Source organism: Arachis hypogaea, chromosome 16 (genome assembly GCF_003086295.3).
Source record: "Arachis hypogaea cultivar Tifrunner chromosome 16, arahy.Tifrunner.gnm2.J5K5, whole genome shotgun sequence".
Taxonomy (NCBI): domain Eukaryota; kingdom Viridiplantae; phylum Streptophyta; class Magnoliopsida; order Fabales; family Fabaceae; genus Arachis; species Arachis hypogaea.
The window spans coordinates 91,121,764-91,142,293 of NC_092051.1; the positions used below are offsets into that span (position 1 = coordinate 91,121,764).

At 38.6% G+C, this 20,530-nt stretch overlaps 1 non-coding gene across 1 annotated transcript; it reads right to left on the bottom strand.

Moving 5' to 3' along the window:
• Nucleotides 1–19,274: 19,274 nt before the first annotated feature.
• Nucleotides 19,275–19,382, bottom strand: LOC112760984 (small nucleolar RNA R71). The gene has a single exon (XR_003181395.1). It is a non-coding gene; the product is annotated as a small nucleolar RNA R71 (small nucleolar RNA).
• Nucleotides 19,383–20,530: the final 1,148 nt, after the last annotated feature.

Consider the following 20,530-nt stretch of genomic DNA (forward strand, 5'->3'; position numbering starts at 1 on the left):
CCTCTGAATCAGATTTTTGCTCAGGTCCGTCAATTTCAGCCAGAAAATACCTGAAATCACAGAAAAACAAACAAACTCATAGTAAAGTCCAGAAATGTGGTTTTTGAATAAAAACTAATAAAAACATAATATAAACTAACTAAAATATACTAAAAACATACTAAAAACAATGCCAAAAAGCCTATAAATTATCCACTCATCACAACACCAAACTTAAATTGTTGCTTGTCCCCAAGCAACTAAAAATCAAATAGGATAAAAAGAAGAGAATATACAATGAACCCCAAAAACATCTATGAAGATCAGTCTTAATTAGATGAGTGGGGCTATTAGCTTTTTGCTTCTAAACAGTTTTGCCATCTCACTTTTTCCTTTGAAGTTCAGAACGATTGACATCTATAAGAACTCATAATTCAGATAGTGTTATTGATTCTCCTAGTACAGTATGTTGATTCTTGAATACAGTTACTTTATGAGTCTTGGCCGTGACCCTAAGCATTTTGTTTTCCAGTATTACCACCGGATACATAAATCCCACAGACACATAACTGGGTGAACCTTTTCAGATTGTGACTCAGCTTTGCTAGAGTCCCCAATTAGAGGTGTCCAGAGCTCTTAAGCACACTCTTTTTGCTTTGGATCACGACTTTAACCGCTCAGTCTCAAGTTTTCACTTGACACCTTCACGCCACAAGCACATGGTTAGGGACAGCTTGGTTTAGTCACTTAGGCCAGGATTTTATTCCTGTGGGCCCTCCTATCCACTGATGCTCAAAGCCTTGGATCCTTTTTATTTTACCCTTGCCTTTTGGTTTAAAGGGCTATTGGCTTTTTCTGCTTGCTTTTCTTTTTCTTTCTTTTTCTTTTATTTTTTGCCTCTTTTTTTTTCTGCAAGCTTTTCACTGCATTTTCTTGCTTCAAGAATCAATTATATGATTTTTTAGATTATCAATAACATTTCTCCTTTTCCATTATTCTTTCAAGAGCCAACAATGTTAACATTCATGGACAACAAATTCAATAATATGCACTGTTCAAGCATTCATTCAGAAAAATAAAAAGTATTGCCACCACATCAAAATAATTAATCTATTTTAAAATTTGAAATTCATGTACTTCTTTTTCTTTTGCAATAAAAAACACTTTTTATTTAAGAAAGGTGATGGATTCATTTTCATAGCTTTAAGGCATAGACACTTAGACACTAGTGATCATATAATAAGACACAAATATAAATAAACATAGAGCATAAAAATTCAAAAAATAGAAAATAAAGAACAAGGACATTAAAGAACGGGTCCACCTTAGTGATGGCGGCTTGTTCTTCCTCTTGAAGATCTTATGGAGTGCTTGAGCTACTCAATATCTCTTCCTTGCCTTTGTTGCTCCTCTCTCATAACTCTTTGGTCTTCTCTAATTTCATGGAGGATAATGGGTTGCTGCTGTTGAGGTCCATGAGTGGGCTCTCTTGTTTGCTCCATCCTCTTTCTAGTGATGGGCTTTTGAGATGAATCTCTCCATCTCTCATGACTCGGAGTTGGAGGCCACTGCCTTCTCTTTCCTCTTCCTAGAGGTTTCTCCAGCCTTAGGTGTCATAAATGGTTATGGAAAAACGAAAAGCAATGCTTTTACCATACCAAACTTAGAAGGTTTGCTAGTCGCTGAGCAAAAGATGTGTGAAAATGAAGGGGTGAAGATGGGTTTTTATAGGAGTGGGGAGAGGGTAAGGTTCAGCCATGTATGGGTGGGTTTGTGATGGATGGATGTGGATTGGTGAAGGTTTTATGGAGAAGAGGGTAGGATTTGATAAGTGAGGGGTTTCTGGGGAAGAGGTATTGAGGTGGTTGGTGAAGGGTATATGGGGAAGAGTAAAAGGGTGTGAAGAAGAGAGAGTGTGAGTTGAGGTTGGTGGGGATCCTGTGGGGTCCACAGATCCTGAGGTGTCAAGGATTTCTCATCCCTGCACCAATTAGGCTTGCAAAACGCCCTTTGCTGCCAATCTTGGCGTTAAACGCCAGGTTGCTGCCCATTTCTGGCGTTTAACGCCAGCTTCTTGCCTTTTTCTGGTGTTAAACGCCAGTCTGGTGCCCATTTCTGGAGTTAAACGCCCAGAATGGTGCCAGACTGGGCGTTTAACGCCCATTCTACTGCCCTTACTGGCGTTTAAATGCCAGTAGGCTTCTCCTCCAAGGTGTGCTATTTTTCATTGTTTTTCAGTTTGTTTTTGCTTTTTCAATTGTTTTTGTAACTTCACATGATCATCAACCTACAAAAATCATAAAATAACAATGGAAAATAGAAATTTAACATAGATAAGTAAAATTGGGTTGCCTCCCAACAAGAACTTCTTTAATGTCAGTAGCTTGACAGTGGGCTCTCATGGAGCCTTACGGATACTCAGAGCATGATGATGGCCTCTTAACACCAAACTTAGAGTTTGGTTGTGGCCTCCCAACACCAAACTTAGAGTTTGAATGTGGGGGTTTTATTTGACTCGGTATTGAGAGAAGCCTTTCATGCTTCTTCCCTTTCCTGTCTGCAAACCATGGTGCTTCCTGAATGGCGAAGAGTTGCTCATCCGAAAAGGTTTCAGAGATCTCAGTAGGAGGGAGGGACGCCCCTGCTACTGGTTCTATCCGGTACAGGTGATCAGCTACCTGGTTCTCTGTCCCTTTTCTGTCTCTTATTTCTATATCAAACTCTTGCAGAAGCAACACTCATCTTATGAGTTGGGTTTCGAATCCTGCTTTGTGAGTAGGTATTTAAGAACAGCATGGTCAGTATACACAATCACTTTTGAACCTACTAAATAGGATCTAAACTTGTCAATGGCATAAACCACTGCAAGTAACTCTTTTTCTGTGGTTGTGTAATTCTTCTGTGCATCATTTAAAACACAGCTAGCATAGTAAATGACGTGCAGAAGCTTGTTATGCCTCTGTTCCAACACTGCACCAATGGCATGGTCACTGGCATCACACATTAGTTCGAATGGTAATGTCCAGTCTGGTGCAGAGATGACTGGTGCTGTGACTAGCTTAGCTTTTAGGGTTTCAAACGCTTGCAGACACTTTGTGTCAAATACAAATGGCGTGTCAGCAGCTAGCAGATTGCTCAGAGGTTTTGCAATTTTTGAAAAATCCTTTATAAACCTCCTATAGAATCCTGCATGTCCCAGAAAGCTTCTGATTACCTTTACATTGGCAGGTGGTGGTAATTTTTCAATTACTTCCACTTTAGCTTGATCCACCTCTATTCCCTTTTTTCAAATTTTATGCCCAAGGACAATTCCTTCAGTCACCATGAAGTGACATTTTTCCCAGTTTAAAACTAGGTTGGTCTCTTGGCATCTTTTCAGAACAAGTGCTAAATGGTCAAGACAGGAGCTGAATGAGTCTCCAAATACTGAAAAGTCATCCATGAAGACTTCCAAAAATTTTTCCACCATATCAGAGAAAATAGAGAGCATGCATCTCTGAAAGGTTGCAGGTGCATTGCACAGACCAAAAGGCATCCTTCTGTAGGTAAATACTCCAGAAGGACATGTGAATGCTGTTTTCTCTTGGTCCTGAGGATCCACTGCAATTTAGTTGTAACCTGAATAGCCATCCAAAAAGTAGTAATATTCATGACCTGCTAGTCTCTCTAGCATCTGGTCTATGAATGGTAAAGGAAAGTGATCCTTTCGGGTGGCTGTATTGAGCCTTCTGTAGTCAATACACATACGCCACCCTGTAACTGTTCTTGTAGGAACCAGTTCATTCTTTTCATTATGAACCACTGTCATGCCTCCCTTCTTGGGGACAACGTGGACAGGGCTCACCCAGGGGCTATCAGAAAGAGGATAAATAATCCCAGCCTCTAGTAACTTAGTGACCTCTTTCTGCACCACTTCCTTCATGGCTGGATTTAACCGCCTCTGTGGTTGAACCACTGGCTTAGCATCATCCTCCAATAGGATCTTGTGCATGCATCTTCCTGGGCTAATGCCCTTAAGGTCAGTTATGGAACACCCAAGAGCTGTCTTGTGTGTCCTTAGCACTTGAATTAGTGCTTTCTCTTCCTGTGGATTTAAAGTAGAGCTTATGATCACTGGAAAAGTGTCACCCTCTCCCAGAAATGCATATTTCAAGGATGGTGATAGTGGTTTGAGCTCGGGTTTAGGAGGTTTCTCCTCTTCTTGAGGGATTTTCAGAGGTTTTTTTATTTCCTCTGATTCCTCCAGATCAGGCTGAACATCTTTAAAGATGTCCTCTAGCTCTGATTCAAGACTTTCAGTCATATTGACCTCTTTCACCAGGGAGCCAATAATATCAACGCTCATGCAGTCATTTGACGTGTCTGGATGCTGCATAGCTTTGACAACATTTAACTTGAACTCATCCTCATTGACTCTCAGGGTCACTTCCCCTTTTTGGACATCAATGAGACATCGTCCAGTTGCTAGGAAAGGTCTTCCTAGAATTAGAGTTGCACTCTTGTGCTCCTTCATTTCCAGCACTACAAAGTCAGTGGGAAAGGCAAATGGCCCAACCTTGACAATCATGTCCTCAATTATGCCTGATGGGTATTTAATGGAGCCATCAGCAAGTTGAAGACATATCCAAGTTGGTTTGACCTCTTCAGTCAAGCCAAGCTTTCTGATGGTGGATGTAGGTATTAGATTGATACTTGCTCCAAGGTCACATAGAGCTGTCTTGGTACAAGCACCCTCTAATGTGCATGGTATCATAAAGCTCTCTGGATCTTGAAGCTTCTCTGGTAAGCTTTTTCAGAATGACCGCACTGCATTCTTCAGTGAGAAACACTTTTTCAGTTTCTCTCCAATCCTTCTTATGACTTAAGATCTCTTCATGAACTTAGCATAAGAGGGTATTTGCTCAAGTGCCTCTGCAAATGGGATCTTTATCTCAAGAGTCCTGAGATAGTCTGCAAAGCAGGCAAATTGTTTATCCTGCTCTGCTTGGCGGAGTTTCTGAGGGTAAGGCATCTTGGCTTTATATTCTTCAACCATAGTTGCTGTAGGTTTAGTCCCTACAGAGGTGGTTGGAGAAGCCTTTTTAGAGGGGTTACTATCAGCACTTGCAGGTGTCTGATCCCTCATTGGCGTTTGAACGCCAGGATTGGGCATCCACTGGGCGTTTAACGCCAGTCTTTCACCCTTTTCTGGCGTTTGAACGCCCGAATTATTCCTCTCTGGGCTCTTGCTATCCTCAGAGGGATTTTGGGCAGTGGTTTGGTCATCCTCTGTCAATTGTTCCTTTCTTGGCTTTCTGCTACTTTGAGCTGATTTATTCAATGTCTTCCCACTCCTTAATTGGACAGCTTGGCATTCTTCTGTTATCTATTTAGATAGCTACTGTCTTGTCTGATTCAATTGTGCTTCCATATTTTTGTTAGCATTTTTACTGTCCTGGAGTATCTCTTTAAATTCTGCTAATTATTTTGTCACAAAGAGTAATTTCTGATTAAGTTCAACAATTTGTTCTTGAGGATTAGGATCAGTAGTTACTGTCATAGCCTCTTCTTTTATGGAGGACTCACTGCTTGAGTATAGATATTGATTTCTAGCAACCGTATCTATGAGTTCTTGAGCCTCTTCAATTGTCTTCCTCATGTGTATAAATCCACCAGCTGAGTGGTCTAGAGACATCTGAGCTTTTTCTGTAAGCCCATAGTAGAAGATGTCTAACTATACCCACTATGAAAATATTTCAGAGGGGCATTTCCTTAGCATCCCTTTGTACCTCTCCCAGGCATTATAAAGGGATTCATGATCCTCTTGTTTAAAGCCTTGGATGTCCAGCCTTAGCTGTGTCATCCTTTTTGGAGGGTAGAATTGATTCAGGAATTTGTTTGTTAACTGTCTCCATGTTTTTATGCTTGTTGTGGGTTGGTTATTTAACCACCTCTTAGCTTGATCTTTTACAGCAAATGGAAATAGTAGTAATCTGTAGACATCCTGATCCACTTCTTTATCACGTAATGTGTCAGCAATTTGTAAGAACTGTGCCAAAAACTCAGTAAGTTCTTCCTGTGGAAGACCGGAATACTGGCAATTTTGCTGCACCATGATAATGAGCTGAGGATTTAGCTCAAAACTGCTTGCTTTGATGGGAGGTATACAGATGCTACTCCCATATGCAGCTGTAATGGGGTTAGCATATGACCCCAGAGTCCTTTTGGACTGTCCACTTCCACTTATGTCCATGATAGAGAAAAGTGAATTGATATGAATTTTTTTTTATTTTATTTAATTAAAAGTAACCGAAAAAAAATAAAACAAAATAAATAAAAAATAAAATAAAAGTTTCAAAAATTTAAGAAAAAGTAAAAAGATAAATAAATAATTCGAATGCTAAAATGGCTAATTAATTAAAAAGATTTGAAAAATTTTGGATATGGTTTTCGAAAATTAGAAGAAAATGAAATAAAAGCAAATTGAAAACTAAATTAATTAATTAATTAAAAAGATTTTGAGATTAGCAATCAAAAAGATATGATTGAGGATTATTTTGGAAAAGATATGATTGAGAAGATATGATTGAAGAAATTAAAAAGATTTGATTTTTTTTTGAAAAATATTTGAAAAGATCAATTTTTGAAATTAGAATTTTGACTTGATTAAAAAGAAGAGATATGATTTTGAAAATCTTTGACTACTTTAATGTTAAATTTCAAAATTTATGAGTAAAATAAGGAAAATATATTTTTTTTTATTTTTGAATTTTAATGAGAAAAGAGAAAAACAACAAAATGACACTAAACTTAGAAATTTTAGATCAAAACAAAGAGAACAAACAAGAAAACTTTGAATGTCAAGATGAACACCAAGAACACTTTGAAGATCAAGATGAACACCAAGAACAAATTTTTGAAAAAATTTTTTTTTAAGTAAATAAAAGCACAAAAACACACCAAACTTAAAAGTTTTAGAAAATCAAGCAAAATTTTTTGAAAATTTAAAGGAAAACACAAAGAAGACACCAAACTTAGAATTTTTAAGGATCAAGAAAGAACTAAGAACATGCAAATTCGAAAAATTAAAAGAAAATAAAAGCATGCAACTGACACCAAACTTAAAATATGAAACTAAACTCAAATAAAAGACTCTAAACCAACAAAAATAAAATATTCCTAATCTAAGCAACAAAATAAACTGTGAGTTGTCCAAACTCGAAAAATCCCCGACAACGGCGCCAAAAACTTGGTGCACGAAATCACAATCACACTTTTGCAATTTCGCACAACTAACCAGCAAGTGCACTGGATCATCCAAGTAATACCTTACGTGAGTAAGGGTCGATCCCACGGAGATCGTCGGCTTGAAGCAAGCTATGGTTATCTTATAACTCTTAGTTAGGATATCAATAATTCTCAGATTTAATTGTAAAAAGTAGAAGAACATGAAATAAATACTTGTTATGCTGTAATGGAGAATAGGTTGAGGTTTTGGAGATGCTTTGTCTTCTGAATCTCTGCTTTCCTACTGTCTTCTTCTTCATGCACGCAAGGCTCCTTCCATGGCAAGCTTTATGTTAGGCATCACCGTTGTCAATGGCTACTTCCCGTTCTCTCAGTGAAAATGTTCCAAATGCGCTGTCACCGCACGGCTAATCATATGTCGGTTCTCGATCATGTCGGAATAGGATCCATTGATCATTTTGCGTCTGTCACTACGCCCAACACTCGCGAGTTTGAAGCTCGTCACAGTTATCCCTTCCCAGATCCTACTCAGAATACCACAGACAAGGTTTAGACTTTTTGGATCTCAAGAATGACCGCCAATAATTCTAGCCTATACCACGAAGGTTCCAATCTTAGATTAGAAACCCAAGAGATACACATTCAAGCTTGATTGCATGTAGAACGGAGGTGGTTGTCAGGCATGCGTTCATAGGTGAGAATGATGATGAGTGTCACGGATCATCACATTCATCAAATTGAAGTGCGAATGAATATCTTAGAATAGAAGCAAGCGTGATAGAATGGAAAACAGTAGTAATTGCATTAATTCATGAAGAACAGCAGAGCTCCTCACCCCCAACAATGGGGTTTAGAAACTCATGCCGTAGAAGATACAATATGAAACGTGTAAAGTGTCATGAGGTACAAGATGAATTACTAAAAGTGATTTTTATAGTAAACTAGTGACCTAGGGTTACAGAAAATGAGTAAGCTAGGGTGTTAAGTGTAAAAATCCACTTCCGGGGCCCACTTGGTGTGTGCTTGGACTGAGCAATGAAGCTTTCATGTGTAGAGACTTTTCTTGGAGTTAAACGCCAGCTTTTGTGTCAGTTTGGGCGTTTAACTCCAGCTTTTATGCCAGTTCTGGCGTTAAACGCCAAAATTCTTAAGCTGAATTGGAACGCCAGTTTGAGCCATCAAATCTTGGGCAAAGTATGGACTATTATATATTGCTGGAAAGCCCAGGATGTCTACGTTCCAACGCAATTAAGAGCGTGCCAATTAGGCTTTTGTAGCTCCAGAAAATCTACTTCGAGTGCAGGGAGGTCAGAATCCAATAGCATCTGCAGTCCTTTTTCAGCCTCTGAATCAGATTTTTGCTCAGGTCCCTAAATTTCAGCTAGAAAATACCTGAAATCACAAAAAAACACACAAACTCATAGTAAAGTCCAGAAATGTGGTTTTTGAATAAAAACTAATAAAAACATAATAAAAACTAACTAAAATATACTAAAAACATACTAAAAACAATGCCAAAAAGCGTATAAATTATCCGCTCATCAGCCACCTTCTTGACAACCCTACAACCGACACATACTCTGTACCCACTGCTCTTGACAATTGATAGGAATCAGACTGGGCTTTTTGAAATTGATACTGAGACCTAACATCAACTCAAACCAACGCAGCAGCCGCTTGTAATTCTTCATAGTCTCATCTTCTAGTAGGCAAAACAGGATAGTATCATCAGCAAACTGAAGGTGTGATAGCTCCACACTGTCTTGACCAACCACCAACGGAGAAATACATCTGTTCCTAACTACCTCCCCAACCATTCTATGTAGAACATCCACAACCAGCACAAACAAGAAGGGAGAAAGCGGGTCACCTTGTCTCAAGCCCTTCACCATTTTAAATGGTTTAGATGGCGAACCATTAATCAAGACCGACATGGAAGCTGTAGTTACACACTCCATGACCCACGCCCTCCACCTGCATCAAAACCCCATCTTTTACAGCACAATATCCACAATGCTCCACTTGACTCTGTCATAAGCTTTTTGAAAATCTAACTTGAGTATGGTTGCCTTCTTAGATTTCCTTTTAAGCCAGTGCACTATTTCACACACTGTGAGAGCCCCATCATGAATTTTCCTACCCCTCATAAAAGCACTCTGAGTCTCCCCTACCAATCCTGGCATCATTGCTCGCATCCTCCTAACTAAAACCTTCGAAATAACCTTGTACACGCAGCCAACTATACTGATGGGTCAGAGGTCTTTAATCTCCTTCGCTCCAATGAACTTAGGGGCCAACCCCACCCACGTAATATTGGAATCTGCCGGTAACCTGGATGTTTGAAAAAACTCCATCACTGCTGCCGTAAATTCAGCCCTAATCCCATCCCAGCACCTCTTGATGAAATTCATGTTGTACCCATCACTGCTTGGCGCCTTCGATGACTCACAATCCCACACTGCCTTTCTAATTTCCTCCGCCGATGGCATTGCCTCCAAGTTCACAGAATCTTCCTTAGCTATTCTTTCCACAAGACCATCTCTGAACCCCAACAATGGAGAGCTCTCCTAATAATACAGATGTTTATAAAACTCTCTAATAGCAATCTTTATTCTAGCTTGATTCCTTAATAGTCTGCCGTTAACTATCAGAGTATCAATCCGATTATTTCTCCTTCTTGCTGACGCTATATTGTGGAAGTACCTTGTGATTCTGTCCATTTCCTTTGCTTGCCTAGACCGAAACATTTGCTTCCAGTGAATTTCTTTCCTCACATACCACCTTTCACAGCAAGTGACTAACGCCTTCCTCCTAGCCTCTATAGTTCCATAATACACTCCATTACTTACCATATCATCAACCTTTTTTATCTCTTCCTCAAACTTCAAGATCCTCTTATCCATCTCACCAAAGTTGTCCTTATGCCATCTTCCCAATGGACCCGTTAACGCCTTCAATTTATCTGTGAGCTGTAGCTCCCCTAAGCCTCTCCATTCCTCCTTAACCATTTCAAGAAAACCTTCTTGTGTAAACCACGAATTAAGGCTTTGAAAAGGCCTAGGACCTCCCCTTACCTTATTACCTTCCACAATAATAGGGCAGTGATCTGACAAGCCCCTTGGTCCACCTCGTAACCTAGTCTCAGGAAACGCCTCCAACCACTCTACACATACCATGGCTCTATCAATTCGACTGCATGAACGGCCTCAAAACCATGTAAATTTGTGATCGGTAAGTGGCAGATCTACTAAGTGCATGTCTTGAATCCAAATCTTGAACTCTTTTGCCGACAGTGGTAAATTCACAGCACCTTTCCGTTCCTCCACATTAACTATTTCATTAAAGTCTCCCATGAAACAGCAAGGGACCTGACACAGACCCGCAATATAACTCAACTCCTCCCACACATGGCTCTTCTCTTCTCTACTATGCACACTATAGACTAAGCAAATAGCACAGTGGAAACTATTATTTAACAAGAAACCTTCAACACATAACCATCTTACCCCCTTATAGCAGTTATTCATTTTAAAAAAATTTTCATCCCATATCAGCAAAAGACCACCGGATACACCATCCGACCCTACATATTCCCAACATGCCCCAATAGACCCCCATATCTTTGCAACGTCAAAACTCGTCACCACCTGTCTTTTAGTCTCAATCAAACCTAACATACTCAAGTTATGTTTGTTTTTTAACTCCTTCACCATTCTCATCTTTCCGTCACCCCGTAACCCCCTAACGTTCCAAGAACTGAAAGTCATTTAGAATTATTTTTACACACCTGTTTTTTAGATTTGGGTCTGCATCGCCTCATCTTCACCTTTTGTTTTGCCAGTTTTCTCTTCTGAGCTATTTCTTCATTCTGTGCCTGGAGAATTGCCATAATATCATCTTTCTCATTACACACCATAGCACCAGATTCCATAGCCAGCTCCCAGGTCAACTTGTTTTCCAACCTTTGGTCCTCAAGGCACTGAAAGTCACTCACCCCCTCCTCTTGATCGCGGCCATCCTTTCCAGGTCCAGCAACTTCACGACCTACCACAGCCTGTCCAATAGCCCCCCGGCCTCCACTGTGTTCCAGAATGCACCCTTGACCAGCCCCTACCCCAGCACAGGTTCCGACTTGTTTCCCGCACGCGATTGCCGCTTCAATCTCCAGCGCCAGACCTGTGTTCGACCCGCCCTCGCCGTAGGACCGAGTCCCTCTTCAGTCGCTTCTACCTCGACCGCCCTCCGATCCGCATAGCATTGTTCATCATCCTTAACAGCCTGCCCAGGCGTGTCTGCTCCTCCACCACGAAGACCATCCCCGTCGTTTTCCCCATCTCCAGCTTCTCCACCGGCTCGGCCCCAACCATCCCACCTACAGACCAGGCGCCTTTCTCGATCGACAGTCCGCAAGCTCCCACAGATGCCATCTCTGACCCTTGGCTCAGCGACCTATTCAAGGGAGCTCGAGCTTAGGTGATCGTGATGTTGCTGCACAGGAGAAAGAAACCGCTTCAGACTCCTCTCTCTAACCGGGTCGTGGGCAGGCAAAGGAGTAAGGCCCAATGAAGAGCCATCATCCACTTCACAGCTGCGTCTTCCCTCAACCGGGTCATTGCCAGCCCGAGGATATAGGCCCAAAGTGGGAGCCTCCACATCACAACAGTTATTTTTCCTTATCCCAGCCCTTATCACTTCCTTCTTTTTTTGTTTACTCTTATTGGTACCCCTTCTCAGCCCGTTACACAAAGCCCCATACACACAAGTAACCGTTCTATCTGAGTCAGCCTCATAACTAGCACCAGTTTCACCACTAAAATCACAGACTCCTTTATTGATACTATTAACTAACTAATACATTACTAGTTTTCCATGATTATGATTAATACTTCATTTAACCCATTTATTCAAAATATCATCCAAAATTACAATTCTGTCCTTGGTTTCTTCCTCGCCCTGTTGCACCATCATCATCAACCCTTCATCTTGGTCGTCCGCCTTTGATGGGGATGGCTGCCTTCGCTGCCATGCCTCATTTGCTGGACTCAGATTTGTTATCACATGGTTCGAGAGCCCACAGTTGGTGACTTCATTATCCATAATAACCCTCTTACATAGCATGTTACACGCTTCATTACCAACCTCCTTCACGAAAACATCATAGCCCCTTGAACCAACAGTGATACGAATCCTCTCCTGAATCACTTCCAAGACGCACGTATCAATTTGCACACGACATACCGTGAAGGCACTGCACAATTCTGTCTCTTCAGCACATCTAACAACTGTTATTAGTTATTTGTATACTAAAATTAGTTATTAATATAAAATATATATTAAAAGTAAATTAAATAAAATTTATATATTTATTCACAATACATGAATTGATTTTAATAATTGACTTTGTTGTACGAATAATATTTTGTTGAATGAATTTGTTTAAATCTAGTATCTTTATATAAAATACTTTACATGAGTACTGATCGTAGATTAAATAATCGACACATTATTTTGGGGTTGAACATCGGTCTCAGTTATAACGTTGTGTTTTTGTAAAGTTTTTATCTCCCAGATTCTTGGGAAGAAGTTCTGAGTTTCTGGAAAGATCTCATCCTATCATGTACTCTGAGTGGGTTGAACACTAACCGGGATGTTCTCCTTGGCCATGTGAAGGAGTACTTTCATGTGGCCTATTCGAAAGGAATATTCATTGAAATTCCCGTTAAAGTGCATATCTAGCAGTCGGGGATAGCCACTTGAGTAAAAAATAGGCCGAGATAGAGTAGCAGCAGATGGAGGTTAGAACCTAGCTCGCCGGGTGTCGTGTCTTCGACGAAGGAAAAACCCCCTCCTAGGAGGAATAAGTTAAGCGGTTTCACTTTGTGCTCTCTGTTGTCATCGCATGGTTATGGTTTCACGATGAGGCACAAGAGGCTTTCTCTTTATGAATTGTTTTACATTGAAATCGAATAGGTTGGGAGTTATCCTGTCGCACTAGAAAAAATTCATTTAACATTTTGATTTTCATACCGCTACTTTGACATAACTATTGAGACAATTTTCCTTATGTGATGAATTGTTGAATTTTTCATGAAGTCAAAATTGTTGGATGGTGAAAGCTTGTTGTTTTATGACCAATTGGTGTCATCTCTCACCCATAGCAAAGTGTTCAAAGGTCATGAAAAATAATGGATAATTATAACGTATAAAGAATTGAGCTAAAATAGGACAACATACACCAAAAATTTGAACTCAATCGTAAACTCCCTTTTACACCAATGTAATACCAATTATATGAAATTTTTAAGAACACAAGTAAATAACAAAACCAGTAACTAAGTTAAACCTACAAATTTTAGTTAGTACATCCAACACTCTAAAACCCATAGCCCAAGCCTACTTATTCCACCTGGCCTTTGCATCCTCCTTGCTACACAATTGTCTTCTTGAAATTACAGTGCGCCTCCTACGCTAACCTCTGCATAATTTACAACATCAACAACCTCATTTTTTCATCAATCAAAGGATACGGTTAAAATCATAATGAACACATAACATGGACAAATAATTACTAAAACAATATACTTCCTTACGAGAAGTTCTTTATCAAGCACACTAACTAGAAAACATTATATGCCATCAACCCATATGTTCATTTCCTTTAAATAATTTGATTAAAGATAACTCATCATGCCGGCATTATCAAACATTGAATAAAATACTCAAAATCAACACCAATTCATGGAAAACAATTTCTAACTAGATAAGAGAACAATTATTACAAAATCTATCAAGAATCATCAATGATCAAGTAAGATAATCACAGCTCTAGTGACAACAACTATTTAACCATTAGGATAAACACTTTGTGTACATCAATAAAAATATCTATTTAGAGTTTTAGTACATTAGCATCTACTAAACACAACAGCTCATCATTATAGAATAAAATTATGTTATATAAGTAGATTGTACAATAAAATTGTAGAAATTGCAGAGAGGTCCTCGTTAAAGCTATGTATCTGTTAAACACTAAGACAATATACAATGAAATAATCGAACATGTATAAAGTTGTTCTGAACACACACCAGGACTATACCCTTTCATGAATCTCAGCCTAAATATATCAATTGCACTCTCTTAATTTAGAAAAAAAATCAAGGAAACTTTACATTTTTAATGCATTATCACTTTCTAGTTGCTAGAGATAGAGGAATGGCACATATAGTGATGCGTACGCATCTTTAGTATTTTTTCTCTTAGAATTTCAATCAATAATCTAAGAGTTATTGCAAGATAAGCAGTGATTTCATGATTACTTGAGCAATAGTTTGAGTTAGTGTGCATTCATTGATTTCATGGAATTTGGAAGAGAATTTTCAAAGATTGAAGAAAATGAAGCAAGAAGAGCAAGAATGGAGTAGCAAACAGAAAGCTCTCTTGATGGAAACAGAATGTCCCCTAATTTGAATAGAGAGCCTCACATACAACATGGGGAAAGCAGCGTGCCATGGTTACTGAAGATGCACTCTCAAGGGCACTAAGGCACTTGATAAACCCCAATTTTATGATTCATCCTGTGCTCAAATTAAATATTTTTTTTCAATTCTTCACCCACTTATTCATATGAATTGCATGGTTTTACTTTTCCTTCCTTATTATATGATAAGTGTGAAAACATGTTTCCTATGCTTTAAAAAAATATTAAATTTAATTATGCTTTATTACCATTCGATGCCGTGATCTGTGTGTTAAGTATTTTCAGGCTTCATAGGGCAGGAATGGAAAGAAAGCACAAAAAGGAGTTTTGAAGAAAAGGCAGCGACGCGTACGCGTGGACGACGCGGACGCGTGCCTGGTGATGAGCGGATAATTTATACGCTTTTTGACATTGTTTTTAGTATGTTTTTAGTAGGATCTAGTTACTTTTAGGGATGTTTTCATCAGTTTTTATGTTAAATTCACATTTCTGGACTTTACTATGAGATTGTGTGTTTTTCTGTGATTTCAGGTATTTTCTGGCTGAAATTGAGGGACTTGAGCAGAAATCAGATTTAGAGGTTGAAAAAGGACTGCTGATGCTGTTGGATTCTGACCTCCCTGCACTCAAAATGGATTTTCTGGAGCTACAGAACTCGAAATGGCGCGCTTCCAATTGCTTTGGAAAGTAGACATCCAGGGCTTTCCAGCAATATATAATAGTCCATACTTTGGCCAAGAATAGATGACGTAAACTGGCGTTCAATGCCAGCTTTCTACCCAAATCTGGCGTCCAGCGCCAGAAAAGGAGCCAAAACCAGAGTTGAACGCCCAAACTGGCACAAAAGCTGGCGTTCAACTCCAAGAAGGACCTCTACACGTGCAACACTCAGGCTCAGCCCAAACACACACCAAGTGGGCCCAGGAAGTGGATTTATACATCAATTACTTACTCATGTAAACCCTAGTGACTAGTTTGTTATAAATAGGACCTCTTACTATTGTATTTGACATCTTTGGATTACCTTATGATCCTTTGATCACGTTTTGGGGGCTGGCCCTCTCGGCCATCCCTGGACCTTCACTTATGTATTTTTAACGGTAGAGTTTCTACACTCCATAGATTAAGGTGTGGAGCTCTGCTGTTCCTCAAAGATTAATGCAAGTACTACTGTTTTCTATTCAATTCATCTTATTTCGCTTTTAAGATATCCATTCGCACCCAAGAACGTGATGAAGGTGATGATTATGTGTGACGCTCATCACCATCTCCCCTATGAACACGTGCCTGACAAACACTTCCGTTCTACATGAAAAAAGCTAGAATGAATATCTCTTAGATCTCCTAACTGGAATCTTCGTAGCGTAAGCTAGAATGATGGCGGCATTCAAGAGAATCCGGAAGGTCTAAACCTTGTCTGTGGTATTCCGAGTAGGATTCAATGATTGAATGACTGTGACGAGCTCCTAACTCGCGATTGCAGGGCGTTAGTGACAGACGCAAAAGGATAGTAAATCCTATTCCAGCATGATCGAGAACTGACAGATGAATAGCCGTGCCGTGACAGGGTGCGTGAGCATATTATTCACTGAGAGGATAAGATGAAGCCATTGGCAAGGGTGATGCCTCCAGACGATTAGCCGTGCCGTGACAGGGCATTGGATCATTTTCCCGAGAGATGACCGAAAGTAGCCATTGACAGTGGTGATGTATCACATAAAGCCAGCCATGGAAAGGAATGAGATTGATTGGATGAAGATAGTAGGAAAGCAGAGGTTCAGAGGAACGAAAAGCATCTCCATTCGCTTATCTGAAATTCCTACCAATGATTTACATAAGTATCTCTATCCCTATTCTATTATTTATTATTCAAAAACTCCATGATTATTTTATATCCGCCTGACTGAGATTTGCAAGGTGACCATAGCTTGCTTCATACCAACAATCTCCGTGGGATTCGACCCTTACTCACGTAAGGTATTACTTGGATGACCCAGTGCACTTGCTGGTTAGTTGTATCGAAGTTGTGACAAATTATGAATGTGTAATCACGATTACGCGTACCAAGTTGCTCACGTGCCAGGAATAGTTTGAGCCTGGACATCACAATTTCGTGCACCAAGTTTTTGGCGCCGTTGCCGGGGATTGTTCGAGTTTGGACAACTGACGGTTCATCTTGTTGCTCAGATTAGGTAATTTTCTTTTTGTTTTGTTTTCAAAAATTTTTCAAAAATCTTTCAAAAATTCTTCCTTTGTTTTCGAAAAAAAAAATTTATTTTAAAATAAAAATGTTTTCAAAAATAAATTATTCTATGGCTTCAGAATTTTTAAGAATGAATTCTAGTGTTTCATGAAGCATGTTGAAGCCTGGCTGGCTGTAAAGCCATGTCTCAATTCTTATACTCAAGAGAAGAGCTTCTTTATCTTTCTTAGCCAATTGGCTGTTGAATGTAAGGAATGTCAGGCGTGTCATGTCTGAGTTACATACTAAAGCTTGGCTGGCTATTAAGCCATGCCTGACCCTCTGATTGGAGCTTTAGAGCATAAGATTCCTGGAATTCATATTAAAAATTTTGGAATCCTTATTTTCTTTTTCAAAATAATTTTTCGAAAAATATAAAATAAAAATCCAAAAAAAAAATTAGAAAATCATAAAAATCAAAAATATTTTTGTGTTTCTTGTTTGAGTCTTGAGTCATATCATAAGTTTGGTGTCACTTGCATATGCATCTTGCATTTTTCGAAAATTTCATGCATTCATATTGTTCTTCATGATCTTCAAGTTGTTCTTGGTAAGTCCTCTTGTTTGATCTTGATGATTTTTTATTTTGTGTCTTTTCATGTTTATCATATGCATTCTTGAATTCTTAGTCCGTAAGCATTAAAGAATTCTAAGTTTGGTGTCTTGCATGTTTTCTTTGCATTAAAAATTTTTCAAAATTGTGTCTATGATGTTCATCTTGACATTCATAGTGTTCTTGGTGTTCATCTTGACCTTCATAGCATTCTTGCATGCATTCATTGTTTTGATCTAAAAATTTCATGCATTGCATAATTTTCATGTTTTTCATAAAAATTTCAAAAATAAAAAAATATCTTTCCCTTTTTCTCTCATCAAATTCGAAAATTGAGTTGACTTTTTCAAAAATTTTAAAAAAAAAATCAAAGTTGTTTCTTATGAGTCAAATCAAATTTTCAATTTGAAAATCTTATCTTTTTCAAAATCTTTTTCAAAAATCAAATCTTTTTCAAAATTCTTAGTTATTTTCGAAAATTCCAAAAATATTTTTCAAAAATCTTTTTCTTATTTTTGTATTAAATTTTCGAAAATAACATAAACAATTAATGTTTTAATTCAAAAATTTCAAGTTTGTTACATACTTGTTAAGAAAGATTCAAACTTTAAGTTCTAGAATCATATCTTGTGATTTCTTGTGAATCAAGTCATTAATTGAGATTTTAAAAATCAAATCTTTTTCAAAAACTAATTCCTATCATATCTTTTCAAAAATATCTTCTTATCTTTTTCAAAAATTTGATTTCAAAATATCTTCTCTAACTTCCTAACTTCTTATCTTTTCAAAATTGGTTTTCAAAATTTGTTTCAACTAACTAACTAACTTTTTGTTTGTTTCTTAACTTTTTCAAAACTACCTAACTAACTCTCTCTCTCTCTAATTTTCGAAAATATCTTCCCTCTTTTTAAAAAATTTCTTTTTAATTAACTAATTATTCTTATTTTTATTTTTAATTTAAAAAAAAATTTCGAAAAAAATACTAACAATTTTCAAAAACCATTTTCGAAAATCACTAACTCTTTTTCAAAATAATTTTCGAAAATTATCCCTTCCCCATCTTATTCTATTTATTCATTCATATCCTAACATCTCACCTCACATCTCTGCCATCCTCACAGTTGTGTTTCTTCCATTATATTACATTCTTTGTCTCCCCCTCTTCTTCTACTCACACAGGGATCCCTATACTGTGGTATAAAGGATCTCTATTATTATTATTATTATTATTATTATTTTTCTGTGCCTTCTTCTTTGTCATATGAGCAAGAGCAAGGATAAGAACACTCTTGTGGAAGCAGATCCAGAACCTGAAAGGACTCTGAAAAGAAAATTAAGAGAATCTAAATTACAACAATCCAGAGATAACCTTTCAGAAATTTTTGAACAGGAAGAGGAGATGGCAGCCGAAAATAATAATAATGTAAGGAAGATGCTTGGTGACTTTATTGCACCTAATTCCAATTTACATGGAAGAAGCATCTCCATTCCTGCCATTGGAGCAAACAACTTTGAGTTGAAACCTCAATTAGTTTCTCTGATGCAGCAGAACTGCAAGTTTCATGGACTTCCATCTGAAGATCCTTTTCAGTTCTTAACTGAATTCTTGCAGATATGTGATACTGTTAAGATTAATGGAGTAGATCCTGAAGTCTACAGGCTCATGCTTTTCCCCTTTGCTGTAAGAGACAGAGCTAGATTATGGTTGGATTCTCAACCCAAAGACAGCCTGAATTCTTGGGATAAGCTGGTCACGGCTTTCTTAGCCAAGTACTTTCCTCCTCAAAAGCTGAGCAAGCTTAGAGCTGATGTTCAAACCTTCAGACAGAAAGAAGGTGAATCCCTCTATGAAGCTTGGGAAAGATACAAACAGTTGACCAAAAAGTGTCCTTCTGACATGCTTTCAGAATGGACCATCCTGGATATATTCTATAATGGTTTATCTGAGCTATCAAAGATGTCACTGGACACTTCTGCAGGTGGATCCATTCACCTAAAGAAAATGCCTGCAGAAGCTCAAGAACTCATTGACATGGTTGCTAATAACCAGTTCATGTACACTTTTGAAAGGAATCCTGTGAGTAATGGGACGCCTATGAAGAAGGGAGTTCTTGAGGTTGATGCTCTGAATGCCATATTGGCTCAGAACAAAATATTGACTCAGCAAGTCAATATGATTTCTCAGAGTCTGCATGGAATGCAAGCTGCATCCAACAGTACTCAAGAGGCTTCTTATGCAGAAGAAGCTTATGATCCTGAGAACCCTGCAATAGCAGAGGTAAATTACTTAGGTGAACCTTATGGAAACACCTATAACTCATCATGGAGAAATCATCCAAATTTCTCATGGAAGGATCAAAAGCCTCAACAAGGCTTTAATAATGGTGGAAGAAACAGGTTTAGCAATAGCAAGCCTTTTCCATCATCCACTCAGCAACAGACAGAGAACTCTGAACAAAATACTTCTAATCTAGCAAATTTAGTCTCTGATCTATCTAAGGCCACTGTGAGTTTTATGAATGAAACAAGGTCTTCCATTAGAAATTTGGAAGCACAAGTGGGCCAGCTGAGTAAAAGGATCACTGAAATCCCTCCTAGTACTCTCCCAAGCAATACAGAAGAGAATCCAAAAGGAGAGTGCAAGGCCATTGACATAAGCACCATGGCCGAACCCAAAGAAGGAGAGGAGGACGTGAATCCCAAGGAGGAAGACCTCCTGGGACGTCCAGTGATCAATAAGGAGCTTCCCTCTGAGGAACCAAAGGACTCTGAGGCTCATCTAGAGACCATAGAGATTCCATTGAACCTCCTTATGCCCTTCATGAGCTCTAATGAGTATTCCTCTTCTGAAGAGAATGAGGATGTTACTGAAGAGCAAACTGCCAAGTTTCTTGGTGCAATCATGAAGCTAAATGCCAAATTATTTGGCATTGATACTTGGGAAGTTGAACCTCCCTTGTTCATCAATGAACTAAGTGATCTGGATCAACTGACATTGCCTCAGAAGAGACAGGATCCTGGAAAGTTCATAATACCCTGCACCATAGGCAC